Below are 16803 nucleotides of genomic sequence, written 5' to 3'. Positions count from 1 at the left end.
AAAAAGATAAACACAACAAAATACTTTAATTCCAATGCTGAAGGCTTGAGATAAGAACAACTTTGGAAATCAAAAATGAATTTTAATAATAGGTGAAGTTCAAAAGAGATGATGTTCACTCATCTACACAAATGCCTTAAAGAAGCTTCTGTCTAGGAATCTTTAACTTTACATATATTATTACCTCATTTAATATATGCAAAAAAATATTAAGAATGTACCAAATGATGAGATGTGTAATTATACAAATGAGAAAACAAATTCACAGTCATTCAGTGACTAAGGAAACCCAGGAAATGGTAAAACCAGTCCACAAACTTAAGTGTTATGATTTCAGGTCTAATACTCTTCCATGATAATAGCATTGTCTCTGAGCTCTGGGATATTAAAATTGGAATGCATATTATTACCTTTTATTTTTACTTTTATCATTTAACTGGCTAATCTAGAAATATGGAAATTTGGTTGGCATTCAAGTATGATTTAATTGATTCTATTGGAAAACTGCAATTTTTTAAATTTGTTTTCTCCTTGCTGATATGAACTACACAAGCGTTTTTCTCAATCTCAACCAATTCTCAATTAAAAAAGGGAAAAAGACTCAGAAAAATAATTATATATTATATAGATGGGTACTAATGTTCAAGGGATTGTGAAAGAGAAAAAATGTGAATATACAAGATTCCTCCTCTAATTAGACAATTCATGCCTACTGTGTCCATAAATCAATCTGAATACATTCTTTTGCTCTTCTATTTACCCAGTATGTAGATGTTATAGCTAAAGAAATTTTCCTATCTTAGGGTAGCTATTATTTCAAACTTTGGTCTTTATGCAGTTCTTGAATATTAAAGTTAGTAGCAAAAAAAAGGAAGAGCTAAAAATCTTACAAATTCAGTCATGGAAAAAAATAGTGGATGATAGTTTATGCACTATTATACATATTAAAGACTGAAGGTAACTGCCAAACTCTGCACCTTGTATATAAATATCACACTTCTTTTAAAACAAGAAAACTGGTATAATCTAAATTGAGCTCTCCCCTAATTATTTTTTACAAAACAGTCCATCAGATATGAGAATATACACAAATTTTATTTAAAATCAAATGATAGCCACAGTAAATTTACAAAGGTCAACTTAATTTTCAAATAAATTTAGTAGCTTACGAAGTTTCAGATATGTTTACCACAATTAAGAACTTTGAGAAAAACAAAATACATTGCTACATATCCTTGCCAGGTCACCTGCAACAGAAGAATCTCTTTTCTTTCTCCTCTTATCTATACGTAAAATATAGAAGTACCTACTGGCTAATCCAGAATCCACAGCACTCTCTGCTCAGACATTTGCGTTTAGAAGTTTCTTACATTGTCACTTGTGACATATTTTGAGTAGTTATAGGATGTTTCATAAATTCATCATATTAAGCTCTGTCCTCCCAACTGAAACACAAACTTCTTGAGACCACTATTTTGTAATCTCTCAGAGCCCATCAAAATTCCTCTCAAAAAGGTGATGAGGTGATGAATTTGTTTCAAAAGAGCTAGAGTACTTTAATATCTCCCCATACCACAAAATAATGTTTTCTCCACCTAATTTGTTTCATTAAAAAGAAGATGCTGGATTTGAAATCAAGTTCTTAATAGTTTAAAATACCATTTATGTAAAAGCCACATACAGCCTTTATTTTTTTCAAAAAGGCTTGAGAATTTATTTTACCTTTATGCAATTGTTTTTAAGCATCTTTCCTTTTATACGGTGACAATTTTCTCTAACGATCCACATTTTTATATATAAAAAAGCAAAATTTTAAAGCATTTTAATACTGACCTTCTCAAAACCTATCTTCAAAGCTACTTATTATTTATGTTAACTCCCTATTGCCATAATAACTTTTTCCTTTACCAGGACACTATCCACTTTCAAAAGTAATTAACTGATATCATGTCTTTTACATAAATGAGATAATGCATATAAAACCCTACAAACAGTGACCAGTGTAAAGTAAAAACTAATAAATGATAAAAAAATTATGGAGTTCTAACCCATAACTTGACTGCTTAATTTCTTTCCCAAAACACTAAACTCCAGAATAGTGTCCAGGGTGATTGAATAATTTTTTTCTTTAAAAAAGTTTGAATAAGCACAAATTAATAATGCCTAGTTTACTGTTTCCAATTCTCCACACTCAGCATATTTAACCTGAATAATTTATGCTTTTAAAGCAATAATTATTCTTTCATTTGAGAATGTGAGAAACAAAGAGATCCATTTCTAAAACACCCTCTATTTTACTCTTGTAATCAAATCTAATTCTCTTTATGTACATTCAGTACAGAACATGTTTCCATTTTATCTCAGTGAATTCACTAAGTGGATGAGAGCCATTGTCTAAACACTATTAAGAGCACTAATGCTTTATTAACCAGTTGTGCATTTATTTTGTCCTTTAAAGTGAAAGATCAATTAATTGAAGGAGTAATAACATTCTAAATTGTTTTCCAACTGAGCAATGCTGAAAGAATTCATTTCCATCAAGTTCTGTGTTCATCCTTCTTGAACTGTCAAGTAGATTATGACGAGCTATATATCAAAGATATACCTATATGTTCTTTTTGACAGGTATTTGGAAAGCTTTCTTTCAGAAAAGAATAAAGATATCTGATATCTAGAGCTTGCTTTTCTACAGTACCTCCTTTTATTAGCAATATCTAAAGAGACAATTTAGAAAACAGTCTGTTTTGATTGACAACATTATTCATTGTGAGACTAAGGTGACAACTCAGTAAGCATGCCAAAGAGTTCTTAGATAATTGAGTTCTTAGATAATAGAGTCCTCCCTTAATAAGTTAGATTCTTTATACACAGGTAAGATATAAAATTCTGAAAAACACAGCACTCAGATACTTTTGCTTAGCTCTAATTGATCACATTGCCGCTTTGCTTGTGAATGTGGCTGGGGTTCTTGAAGGTGTTTAGCTTTGTTTTATTTTAAATTCATCAGTGGTATTGACTGAAAAAGAGCACTTTTCAAGGAATCAAAAAAAGTAAATTCAGTACTTAGTTGCCAACCATCTAGCTTTATTGAGTCCTCTGTGTACTCCTCTTAAAGAAATTTGGACTTTAACTTCCAGTTAGAATGTAGAATAATGCCAATTTTTTTTTTTTTTTTTTTTTTTTTTTGCTCACACAATAACAGCAGAAAACCCAGACAAATAAAAATCATAATTTTATCCTGGGCTGGCAAAGAACTCCTTGCCCCATTTTTCCAAGAGTGCCTATCAATCTAATGACTTGTTTGCTAAAAATCTGACTGCTAAGTGAGAAATCACAATGATTTAGCAGTCCTAACAAGTGGTTAGTGAATTCTATTAGTAATCCGTTTTATGGCTTGATAACCCACATTATGTTTATATAGACTTTCCCATACTGTAAAACACAAATTTGTATATATTTTCTGAGAGTGAAGGATACAAGGCAACCTACTGTCCCAAAATATAAGGAGACAATCACCTGCAGGGAAAGGCAGGTTGGAGCCACTTAACTGGGGAACCATAGCTGCACACTGATGAGAAGAATTCAGCCACAGTAGTTAACAAATTAGTGGAGGCAACTGTGAACTGGTACAAAATAAAGGAAGAACTAGAAGCCAAAGATACAGCAGAATTTGGACATTCTCCCAGGCTATCCTGTTACAGACTCCACCAAGTGGTCTCAAAAGCCAATGTGCTGAGAGGGCTGACTTCTGGTCAGAAACCATGCAAGCTAGAAGACATTGGAGTAACCCTTTAAAGTGCTGAGAGGAATTAAAATTCAGCCAACACGAAGTTCTTTACCCAGTAAAACTATGATTTCAAAAATGAAGCTGAAAGATAGACTTTCTTAATGAAACAAAAATCGCGCTAATTCCCAGTAGACTTTTAACACCATAAAACTTTTAAAGAAGTTTTTTTCCCCTTTGGCCAAAGATTATGTTACTATACAGAAACTAGAATCTACACACACACACACATAGATGAAAAACCATAAAAATTAAATAAATGAAGGTAAAATAAAAGGTATTATTTGATGTAAAAATATCTATTGAAACAAAAATAGCAATGTGCTATAGGATACAGCACAGATAAATTAAAATGTACAGCAACAATAGCCTACAAGACGGGAGGAAGGAACTGAGAATGTACTGTAGTGAGAAACTCACATGAATCCACGTAATAGTATTTGATGCTATACTATGATTAAATAAAGATGTCTACCAGTAATCCTAGCATATATGTTAAAAAACTTTAAGTTATCAGTAAAAAATAAGAAATAGAAGATAAAATGTAATCATAGAATAGTAAATTAACTTGAGAGAAGATAGAAAAAAGGATAATAGAAACAAAAAGAAATGGAACATACAAAAAGTAGCTAGCAAAATGCTAAATTTTTAATTCAATTGCTACAATAATAACTAAATATAAAGACTCTAAAATCAATTAAACAGCAGAAATTGGAGGGTTACATAAAAAAACTGAAGCCCCTAGTATATGCCACCTACGAGAAACACATTAAATTTAGATGTACTAAATTAGATAGATTAAAAGTAAAGAGGTCAAAAAAGATGTACCACACAAATAGTAACAAAAGAAAGCTGTAGTAGCTACATTATTTCAGAAAAAGCAGACTTCAGGACAAGGAATATTATCTGAGATATTGAGGGACATGACATATTGCACAAATATACAAATCTACAATTATATTTGGAGACTTCAACACCCATCTCTTAGTAATTGATAGAACAAGTAATTATGAAATCAGTAAGTGTATGATGATCTAAACAGCATTATCATTCAATATGACCTAATTAGCATTTATAGGAAGCTCCTCCACACAACAGAATACATATACTTCTTAAGTGCACATGGAACATTCACCAAGATCATATTTGGGACCATAAAAGAAACCTTAAAATGTTTAAGAGTAGAAATCGTATAAAATATGTTCTCATGTCAGAATTGAATTAAACTAAAATATCAATAATAAGAAAAATTATCTGGAAAATCACCATGTATTTGGAAATTAAATCATACACTTCTAAATAACAAATGGGTCAAAGAGGATTTCTCAAGAGAAATCAAAACATGCTTTGAACTGAATGGAAATGTAATCACGATGATACAATTAGGCAGTGCTTTTAGATAAAAACGTTTATAGCATTAAAATCTTGTATTAGAACAAAATAATCTAAGCTTCACCTTAAGAACCTAGAATATTAAGAGCAAATTTAATGCAAAGAAAAATAAAAGGAAGGAAATACCAAAGATAAGGGGAGAAATCAATAAAACTAAGAACAAGAAAATAATACAGAAAACCAATGAATTCAAAGCTGGCTTCTTAAAAAGATCATGGACATTGGTAAACTTCTAGAGAGATGACCAGTAAAAAGAGGATTAAACAAAAATGGCTAATAGCAGTATTGAAAGAGGACGTTACTTCAGACCACACAGACATGAAAAGGAAAATAAGAGAATACTGTAACAACTCTACTGTCAGAAACTTTGACAAAATGGACCAATTCCTTGAGAAAACTACCATAACCTACTCAGGAAGTAATAGATAACCTGGATAATCTTATACCTATAACAGAAATTGAATGCATAATTTAAAACTTCCTGAAAATTAAATCAACAGTCCTTACGTGGTTTAACAAGAGAATTTTACCAAATATTTAAAGAAATAATACAATCTCTATTTAGTCTGTTTCAGAAAACAGAAGAGGAGGGAATATTTCAAAAAAAAATTTATGAAGCCATCATTAAAACTAGACAAAGACATTGTAAGAAAAGGAAACTACAGACCAATATCCTTCATGAATATGGACATAGACATACTAAACAAAATAGTCTTATATTGAATTCAATCCTATTTTAGTCCTGCTTTCATAAGGTTGCTCACATTATCTCAAATGGAGATTTAGATAGTCCACGAATTCTTCAGCCTCTCATTTATCAGTAGCCTTCTGGGTTACTGCTAAAGATGATTAATTTTCTCTCTGATAGAAAGGCCACCGAAGTATAAATATTTCCATGGTTTTATATATGGGATAGAGCACCTCACTTTTCATTCCACTCTTATCAATTAATAACTATTAGAACAAAGTAATATTTTCTTTTACATTCATTATATATATTTTTCTTATCACTGGCTAAATTTAAAAAATACCACTTAAAAGCTGTCATTTATGAAACAATGTCATGTCAAAAACTAGCCCTGTAAAATACAAACAGGTTTTTTTGCAGGAAAAAAAAAGAAGGGTAATTTTTTTGTCAAATACATTTGGATAAAACAAAATGAAGCTGGACTGCTGAGAGTTTCTAATGGGTTTCTCTGAATGTTCCAAATGCTTATGCTACATATAGTCTTTGCAATGTTATTTGACAAATGAACCATTTGTATCTATACACTAGTTTTTGTTGGTAATTGGAAGAAACCCAACTCAATGTAGATTAAAGAGGTGATGATGTATTAACTCATTTAACCAGGAAGTTCTGGGACCTTTCAGGTACTGATAATTGAGGAGTTCAGATGCTATCATAAAACTGTTCTCTTTTCCACCTTTTAAAACTCTGTGACAATGGTGGCTTTTCAGGTGCTGTACTGTAACTGGCCAGGTCTGAGTCATGTACCTCTCCTGGTAGGTAAAAGCATCAACACCAATCAAAGCATATTGAACATGTTAGGTATTAGAAAAAAGGGTTCTGCTACCAGATGAAAACAGGAAGGGTTTTTTGTTATAAAATAAACTTGGAGAAGATTTTACAATTTTTGTGAGAAGATGATACATTTTGAAGGATGAACATTTTTTCTAATGATATGTTGTACAAAATTTTAATTTAATAAAGTATACTTCTTAAGAAATAATTCAGAGTTACCTATTTGAAGTTGGAGCACTGCATGTTGGATTATGTTTCTTTAATAAAACAAACTGGTTTACTTCTTTTGCTGTTTCCCTACTGAGTTACGCTGGCAGAGCCTTGAAAGCTGAGTACTGTGATAGATGAGTACCATTCATCACCTAAACTATCAGTTACCACTCTTGGGCAGATCTCAAAGAGAAAACTCTTTATTAATTCTGAGAGGAGAGAACTCTGTTTTACCCACCACTCTAGTCTTTTTGAGAAGCTAGAAAAAAGTAATCAAACTTATTTACAAACCAATTTATTCATATGGGTGAACTGATTACTGCAAGAGCCTAATCATAATTGCCCTACTAAGCCTGTCGTCTATTTTACCTGATTATTTTAATAAACTTTCTTGAAACATAATTTACTTACTATATACATACTTGCATATACTTCAAGTATTTAATTTTATGAGCTTGGACAAGTTTATATATTTGTGTATCTACCAACACAATCAATTACATTGTAAAGAAAAACAAGTAGGTTTCCAGTTCAAAATGGCAAGTGAGCATAAACATTTACTTGGCATCTCTTCAGAACCCTCAAGAGTAAGAGGTAAATCAAAAACGGAAGAATAATTGGAAGGCATAGCCACACACAGATGACAGGAGCCTATTGAGACATGAAGCAAGCATTGAAGGCTCCATTTATGCCATCTGATGGGTTCAGTGGTAGACAGTTCCCTCAATACAGAGCAACTCTCTGTTTTTAGTTGCCCAAATTAAAAATCCTGAATTCTTTTTTGATGCTTCTCAAAAAAGCTTCTTTTTTGAGAAGATGCTTCTCTGTCCATCTGGATATCCTTGTTATTTCTACGTTCAAAATATACTCATAATCTAAATCTGAGAGGAAGAATATCAAGTTTCTCACCATTAAGTATGATGTTGGCTATAAAGTTTTTGCAGATGTTCTTTATCAAGCTGAGGAGGTTCTTATCTATCCTTAGTTTGCTGAGTTTCTACCATGAGTGCGTGTTGTATTGTGCAATGTTTTTCTGCATTGATGGATGTCAATGTTCAAATATTTGGGGATTTTCAAACTATCTTTCTGTTAATGATCTCTAGTTTAATTCCAATATTTCCTAAGAACCTACTTTGTACAGTTTCTATTATTTTAAATGTGTTAAGGTTTACTCTATAGCCTAGAATGTGGTCTATCTTAGGAAATGTTTCTTGTGCGATTGAGAAGAACAGATATTCTCCTGTTGTTAGATGGAGTGTTGTTTTGGTGTCAAATAGATTAAGTTGATTGATACTGCTGTTCAAGTCATCTATGTCCCTATGAATCATCTGCATTTACAATCTATCAGTTACCTATGGAAAGGTGTTGAAGTCTCCAAACATAACAGCAGATTTATCTATTTCTCCTTGTTGTTCTACCAGTTTTTGCCTTATATATTTTAACAATCTTTTGTTAGGTAATACACACTTAAGATTGTTAAGTCTTTTGGAGAGCTGACTCCTTTATCATCCTGCTATGACCTCTATTCCTTACAAATGTCCTTGCTCTGAACTCTATTTACTATGAAATTAGCATGGCTAATTTTTTTTTTTTTCCTGTTTTCCACAATTTTCTCTTTGGTCTTCTGGGTTTTGTTTTTCCATCCTTTTTCTCTTTGCATTTCAATTTGGGAAGTTTCTATTGACCTATCATCAAGGTCATCAATTCTTTCTTTGGATATAATCTGTTGATGGATCCATCAAAGACATTTCTCCTTTCTGTTACAGCGTGATTTCTAGCATTTCTTTTCTTAGAATTTCCATCTCTCTGTTTACATCATTTTATCTGTTCTTTCATGCTGTAGACTTTTTTCCATTGGAACCCTTAACATATTAATCATAGTTGTTTTAACTTTTTGTCTGTAAATTGTAACACCTGTGTTGTATCTCAGTCTGATTCTGATGCTTGCTTTGTCTCTTTAGACTGTGCTTTATCTTCTCTTTCTGCCTGCCTTGTACATTTTTTGTTGAAAGCCAGACATGTTTTATTAGACAATAGTAATTAAGGTAAATGGACCATTGGTGTGAGGATTTATTTAAATCTGGCTAGGACTTCAGCTTAATGTTTTCAGTAGTTATGGGTGCCTAGTGTCCTTATTTTTGCCTCCCCTTTTGCGTTTGTTGCCCTAAATACTACGTCAGAGACAGTCAGTGTCTTATAAGCTCTTTTAGCTGTAATCCATTATTATTATACTAAATTCTTGCTGATGTGGTAGTCAGGCGTGGGGAGAAACATTCAATAATTTTATGATTAAATCCAGTTGGTTAGTGAGCCTGTGTCTCAAGGGTATAACTTTCACAAGTGTTCCTTTAGTGTGTACTTTTGCCCTCACCCCTACTCCCTTCCCTGGCTGCAGCATTCCCATTCAATTTCCTTGAAGCCTTGGGCCCTATTAACAATGTTTTAATTCCCTTCCTGCTCCTATCAGAACTCTGAAGAGATTTTTCTAGGTTCTTCAGTGTGGGAACCTGTTGGAATTCCTGGAAGAAAAACCCATGCCATGTGGGAATTCCCCTTAGTCTACAGACCCCCAGAGGTTTCTCACTCATGGTAGTCCTCAATCTCCAGCGATTCATGAAAGTGACCATTCTAGCATTCCTACTAGTATGTGGCTCTAGGGGTGTTTTCTCCATGTAAACAGGTCTACGCCGTGTCTCTCTGGTTGCACCTGTCTCTCCAGTTTTTTGCATGGTAGCTTGCCTTGTGACCTCAGTGCACCGATGGATCCAAGAAACATCACTGATCTTCAGTTCATTCAGATTTTTAAGGATAAGGTTGATGACTTCCAATCTCTACATGTTAGAGCTGAAACTTGAACTAATTTTCTTAATGTAAAATAAACATTTTAGAAACTTGTCTAGTTAAATTTATTGCCTTCATCTCTGCATTCTCTTTTCATCTCTGATTTTTTTCCATTCCATCATTTATTTATTTGGGGGAATAATTCTGTTGAATACAGAACAACCAGTGTGAGCAAGTTAATTCCATTTCTTGATATTAATCTTTTCCTACAACCCCTATATACTCTGTTTTCAATCTTGTATATATAGAATGGTTTATCAGACATATATTACACTATTTATACTCATTATTTCTTAAACATAGCTTCTGTTGGAGAACTCAGAATTATTTGTATTAATGAGTAATAGAAGTAAATAAGTATTTTTATTCCAAAGCTTTTTTTTATTGTTAGATGGTGCAATTATGTTTATAACATTTTTTACTTCCCTAATTATTTTTTATTTGTATATAGCACACAGTTACTGCTTATGAAATGAGAAAATATGTAGACAATAAAAACAATGCATTATAATGACAACTTTACCTGACTTCATGGAATAAAATCTTGAACACTGACAAATTTTTATTCACGTATTCTGATTTTTCTGTCCATATTTAACCCAAAGATTGAAATTTCATTTATTCATGTATAATGTATCAGGTTATAGGCTACTTGGGGAAAAAATACTTGAATGTGATGGTTTTCTTTTTACAGTCCATGGCTTGGTATCTTTCACACACAGATAGTTGATAAATATTTTTGTCAACTAAATTCTTATTTGAAAAATGCAGAATTCCCAGAACCACCTTGTTACTGAATTCATTTACACTAAACAATTTTTGCCTGTGTTGTGAATTGATATGTGTAACTCCTGTATTTCTTAAGGATGTTAATTCAAATTACAGGTCTGTATTGCCTTTCGTACGTTTAATTTCAGTCCATTCCATTTATTTTTATTGACAGAAACTACCTATTACAATCTATTACAGGTGAAGCCAACCATTTTTTTGCACTTTCCTTTTTATCCCTCAGAGAGTAATCCTGTAGGCAATCTGGGAGCAGCATTAGAAAATGCTATTTGATTGCACTTATCCTTTCCAGGTTACCATTATTATTACTATTATTTTGGAGTATCTAGAATTTATAAACTCATATACTTTGAAGATACTCTCTTTTTCATTTGTAGGGCAAGGGTTAAGTACATAGATGACTTTCTTCTTCTGATTACCATCAGTGTAATCAGATAGTTGATTTGTATCCTAGAATTAATGTATCATTTTATCAATGCCTAATATATTCAGAAGTATACATTTAAAAATCCTTAGAATCTTGTCTTCATTTTTATCTTTGCAAAATTACTGCTGCTATAGAACAGAGAAAATTGAGAACTGAGCATGAATCTAACAAGTGAACTAAAATAAATGGAGCCTTATCCTTCTGAAAGTAGATGAAATGTAATATTCTGATATTTAAGTCATTTGAGCAATTATTATTAGAATCTGCAAAATGACAATCTGATTGTATTGATTTCATAATCATTGTAATTTAAAAAGGAAACAGTACATGTATAAATCATTCTGCAGTAATTAAAAAAAAGATGGCTTTACAGTTGAATTCTAACAGGATCTTCTTGAACAATGGGGGAAAAATAATGGGAAAATAGAAAAGATAATTCCTGGAATGCTGATCACAGAATGAGAAGACCATAAACTATGTTTTCAGTTTATGTAAATATTATAGTCCAGTTTTTAATTGATACTAGGAAATTGCTGAATCTAGCAGGTCTGCAATTAGTATTGTCTTACAAAATATAATTTATTCATTATCATCATTATCTCCAAATTACAGATTCCTACTTGATTTTTCACACTACATAATGCTTAGACATAAATAGAAATTTATTAGATGGAAGTTTATTAGAAGTGAGTCTGTGAATACAAATATAATCTTGAGTGATGTAATAACTGCAAAAAAAAATTACTTAAAAATTTCCTTTTATAGTTTGACGAGGACAGTTTAGGTTTCTTCCCTCCCTCCCTCTTCCTTCCTTCCTTTCTTTCGCTGAATTATTTAGTTAGTTACTGAATGTTCTTGTAATTTGGCTTCTGAAGCCTAGGAAATAACTGAGACTCTATATATAGTTTGAGTTTGGGGTTTTGTTATATTTTTTGTGATCAACAAAACTGCTGTTTTGAATCAGAGGCTAACCTTACTTTTCTATACCTTATGTTACCAGTGAAGGAAGATAATTTATGGTTTTTCTCCTCTCCATCACTATCTCAAATCAGATTTTATTCAGAACCAATCATGGTTTATATGCATACAATTATTCACATATTTACGTGATTAATTTCCTTCTCTGATACTAGATTGCAAGTTCTATGATGAGCTCTCTTTTTCTGGCTCAGGGTCCTGTTTGAATGTCCAGTGCCTAGCACAGGCCTTGTAGGTAACGGGCACTCAAAAATATTAAAATATTTAATAAATAATTAACTAAAACTAAATTAAATGCTGTAATAAAATCAATGATAATAAAAACTTTCAGGTCAGGTTAGATAATTCTCACAGAATTTAACTCATTTTACCGAATTCATTTATATTACAAAAAATGTAGAATCGCCATCCAATTCATTCATAACAGGGCTCAAATACTTCTCACTACCTCTTACTTACCCTCAGCCTTCAGTGTGGGTCACAATTTACACCTAAATTAACTTACTATTTTCTTATGGTTTTAAAGTATAACCCCAAAGAATTTAATTCTGCAAGACTCAAGATGTCATCACACTACAGACTTGGGAAACTGTCCCGTGCCACCAAGTGTTAAGTGCTACTTTGGCAAATTGTTGTGTGGATGAATGAGAATATTTTCTCCAAACACTGGTATCAATTTAGATCAATGCTAAAGTTGTCAGAAGTTGTTTTCCATAAAAAATATAAATTTGTTAAATAGCAAGATAAGCACTAATTTAATACACTCTCATACCCAAACACAGTAGGGTTCATGCATTTAAAATTCAAACACAGACAAAGCTGATTTGGTTTTGGAAACTGCTTCAGTTCCTTAGAAATACTGGATTTAATATGAGAATGTGAAAATAAAATCACTAATAAGCATGCTGCCCTGGGAGGAAATGTTCAGTTTAATCAACAGAAGAGAAAACCAACTGATATTAAGAGACAAAAAAATAAATTCATAGAGGATGACAGTCCTCTGAACCAAGAGAACATGAAAGATTAATTATGGCTTCTTGAAGCAGTAGTCAAAGAAATTTGGTCAAAAAACATGTATATATAACTGAGAAAGCTAAAAAGGATATATGACAATCTTTCCACTGGTTGTAGAAAATCATGCAAATTGAAATTCAGTATATTTTATAATTCATTTAAGTGATTTTTAAAATGGCACTTTATATTAAAATATTAGCTATAATATTTAACAGTTAAATGTGTATTAAACAGTCATAAACAGTTATATGTGTATTTCTGGTGAAGTCACATGGACGATATTATTCGATTATTTAGTGCAATGTGTCAGCGATTTCTCTCGCTCTGGTGTGGTGGAGAGAAATACATTACCAGTACAGAACACTGTCATAAAATATTATCTGAGGACTTTTAGTTGTTGTTTTTGGTCTTACACATTATCCGTGGTGTATTAGTCACATTTTTAAACATCTTAAGGTTCAAATTTTTCTATAAATTAAGTCACCATTATATACAGTTATGAATATAAATATAAATCATTTACGGATGATGTAGATATTTCATATAATTATTAAAAATAAGTCCTCATATAGATACACTGAGACAAGCAAACCAATTCACTAGGGTTTTTGTTTTGTTTTCTTTTGTGTGTGTGTGTGAATAAGTAACCATTTTAGAATTTCTTAAATATTTCTCTAATTTATTTACTAATTAATCTAGAGAAAAAGTATAGCTCTAAAAATCATCACAGAATGTCTGGGAAATTATTAACTAACACCAAATCTAGCAATACATATACACACACACAAATATAAACATACATATATACACTGCACAAGCAATGCAGTGAACAAAGCAAAAGGAATTATTGTCCTGTTTAGATTTCAAATTCAAGGATTGTAATATGTACTCTTAAGGCAAGGACATATTGTGCTGACTCCAAACTAAATTTCTTTAGCTGATAGTATAAGAATGTGGCTCGTATTGATTTGTGTTTGAAAAAAAAATCATAAGACATTTCATTAAATGGATCCTAAAACAGTGAATTCAGGTACCACTACAGGTTTTATGTTGAAATAAATTATTTTACGTATAAAGTTATTCTACAAAGCTGTTATGCTAGATCAATATTTTTAGGTTCATTATAGCCACACTATGAATTCAAGTAAAAAATAGGAAGAGACCATGGGCAAGAATCTGGTAAATGATAACAGTGGTAGAGATAAAGCTCCCAAACGTGGTTATTAGCAGATGTCATGTGTTACTCGTTTCAACGGCATTTTACATTTAACTGGCTAAAACAAGCCATTGTGAAATAAAGGATTTCTGGATTTGCACTTTGAGATTTTTATCATCACCACTGCTGTTAAACATGGCATCTAAAAAATGTGTCTGATTTAAATTAGGCATGTAAGGAAAATTAGGATTCTTGAAGCAGAGCCATTGCAAATCAATCTCTATAAATCTAAATTACTTGGTTACATTTTCACATATGTATTTCTATCTTAAGATAATACAATGATAAATGTAAATTCATCAAAATTACTTGGGGTGTAGTAGAGAGAACATAATATAATTAGACATAGATAGAACATTTATCTTCATTTAGTATCAAACATGGGCAAAGAACACATTATTTTTAAAAATATCAAAGTCACCATAATAAACTATACCTCTCCTTAAAGAAAAATAACTTTCTCTTTGAGATTTCTCCAATTAAACATTCATAAATAATAGCAATATAAGGTTTTTTCCTAACCTCTTTCACCTTGTCTTATCAAGTTGATAGTCTAGTCACCGACTGGATTAGAGCAGGAACCACCAGATGAATTAAATACCATGTGTGATAAAATGAAAGTCACAGTTATTATGTAGGAAATGAAAGGAGATGTCTTTTCCTGAAGAGTCTCAGGACTGTTGGCATAACAGTTTGCCTGTTGCTCTCTCTTTCTCATTTCCAATAGAATCCTGGGCTGTTTGAAACACACTCCGAGATGCAAGATCACTGACATATCCAAGGGGTGAAAATAATATTTCCAGAATTCACTGATAAAGCAGCAGCTACATTAATAATACAATGACCAAATAAATAACTGGTGTTCATAATTAAGCTTTTCCAACCAACATAAGGACATTGTCCTTACATTATCTGATCTCACTCCTCTGGGACTGCAGCTGACTGTCACTTGACTAACTGAAATTCCACTGCATTGCTGACTGTTGGGAGACTACAGGGGAACCAGCCATTGTGTATTTCTATTAGACTAGCAGATAATATAAACATGACATAAAATAGGTTCTTATAAAACACATCCCATTAACCTCTGAAAGGTTCAGGATAATGAAATCATGAAAAATATTAATTTTATTTTTCTTCAGAAACTGTTTTACAAAGTCCAATGCCTGGTGAATCAAATACACACACACACACACACACACACACACACACACACACACACACACACACTCTCTTTCTCTCTCCCCCCCCACACTTAAAACTGATTAATTTTTAAAATTTCACTCATTTTGAAATTGGCAATAAAAATCATCCCTCAAAATCTGACTTTTCTCTTATTTTTCCTGTTATTTTAATTTTGTCCAGTCTGCACCATTCATAGTGCTGGCTGTAAAGCTCATGTTTCATATTTAGCTCAAATTATGTTATATGCAAAGTTAGTTAAATGGTGGAGATAGGACCTCTGAAAGTCCATTTCTCCACAAAAACAATGACAACACTGACAACAACGATCAAAATCAATACTTTTCAGAACTATGAAAATTAACCAAAAGCTTGTAACAATCCAGAGAATGGCTAAATCTCAGTTAAAAAAAAAAAAAAAAAAAAAAAAGAAGGAAAAAAGAATTTTGTGGCATTTTAACTTATCCTATTCCCATACTTTTCTTCTCAGCTCAGTGGTAGCCTTGAAAACAGTTTTGTAAGTAAGGTAGCTATGAAACACAGGAACCTAGCAGTCACCATAAATGGCAAGATAGGTTTGGAGAGAACTCTCACCATTTGACATGGCTGGCAATTCCTTGACAAGTTCCATTATCAGAATTTTGTTTTACTTCATCTGACTTAGAAACACCTTTGTTTGAACTGTGTTTGAACTGCCCTTTCTCTAGGACACTTGTTGAAAACAATCAGCAGCAGTGGTTTCACATCGCTCTGAGCTGATATGTTACCTACTGGGGCTAACAACAGTCTGACCAAAAGTCTTAAGAGGACTAACTGAAAAGTAGCTTGGCTAAAGCTCTGACATAGTCTTGGGATTGTAACGGTCACATATAGGTGCAAGGCTGTGTGCATGTACAGGAAAGTACTGAGAAGAGCCTAAATTTTCACTTGTGGCTGACCTTGAGCTGTGCAAGCAGAAGATGAAGGCTACGTTGGAGTTGTACGCTTCCTACTAGAGCACTAAAAACATTCCCCACAGCCTGCAGAGCTCCCAGGCAAAGACTGGGAGACTTACTGGTTCAAAGTATTTAAAGATATCCCTATCTAATCACTGCCTGACCACTAAGTAATCAAGCAAGTCAGTGGCTGCACTTGACAAAGAATAGAGGCTATAAAGAATTAGTCCAGGAAGAGTGTTAAACAAATAATTATCATCAATAAACTCTTCTATGACAACAACAGCCAATAATAATCACAAACCCAAACGAATTAGGTAAAATATGATTTCCATGGATGCCCCATTCTATTGTTTAAAATATCCAATGTTCAACAAAAAAAAACCTGAAATGCACAAAGAAACAAGAGTGTGGCCTATATACAAGGAAAAAAAGAAAGCTGTTTCTGAGGAATCCTAGATGTAGAATTTATAACAGAAAGAGTTTAAGTGAACTATTATAAATATGCTCAAA

This window comes from Tursiops truncatus, chromosome 9 (genome assembly GCF_011762595.2).
Source record: "Tursiops truncatus isolate mTurTru1 chromosome 9, mTurTru1.mat.Y, whole genome shotgun sequence".
Lineage (NCBI taxonomy): Eukaryota > Metazoa > Chordata > Mammalia > Artiodactyla > Delphinidae > Tursiops > Tursiops truncatus.
Note: the sequence above shows the minus strand (reverse complement) of the source record.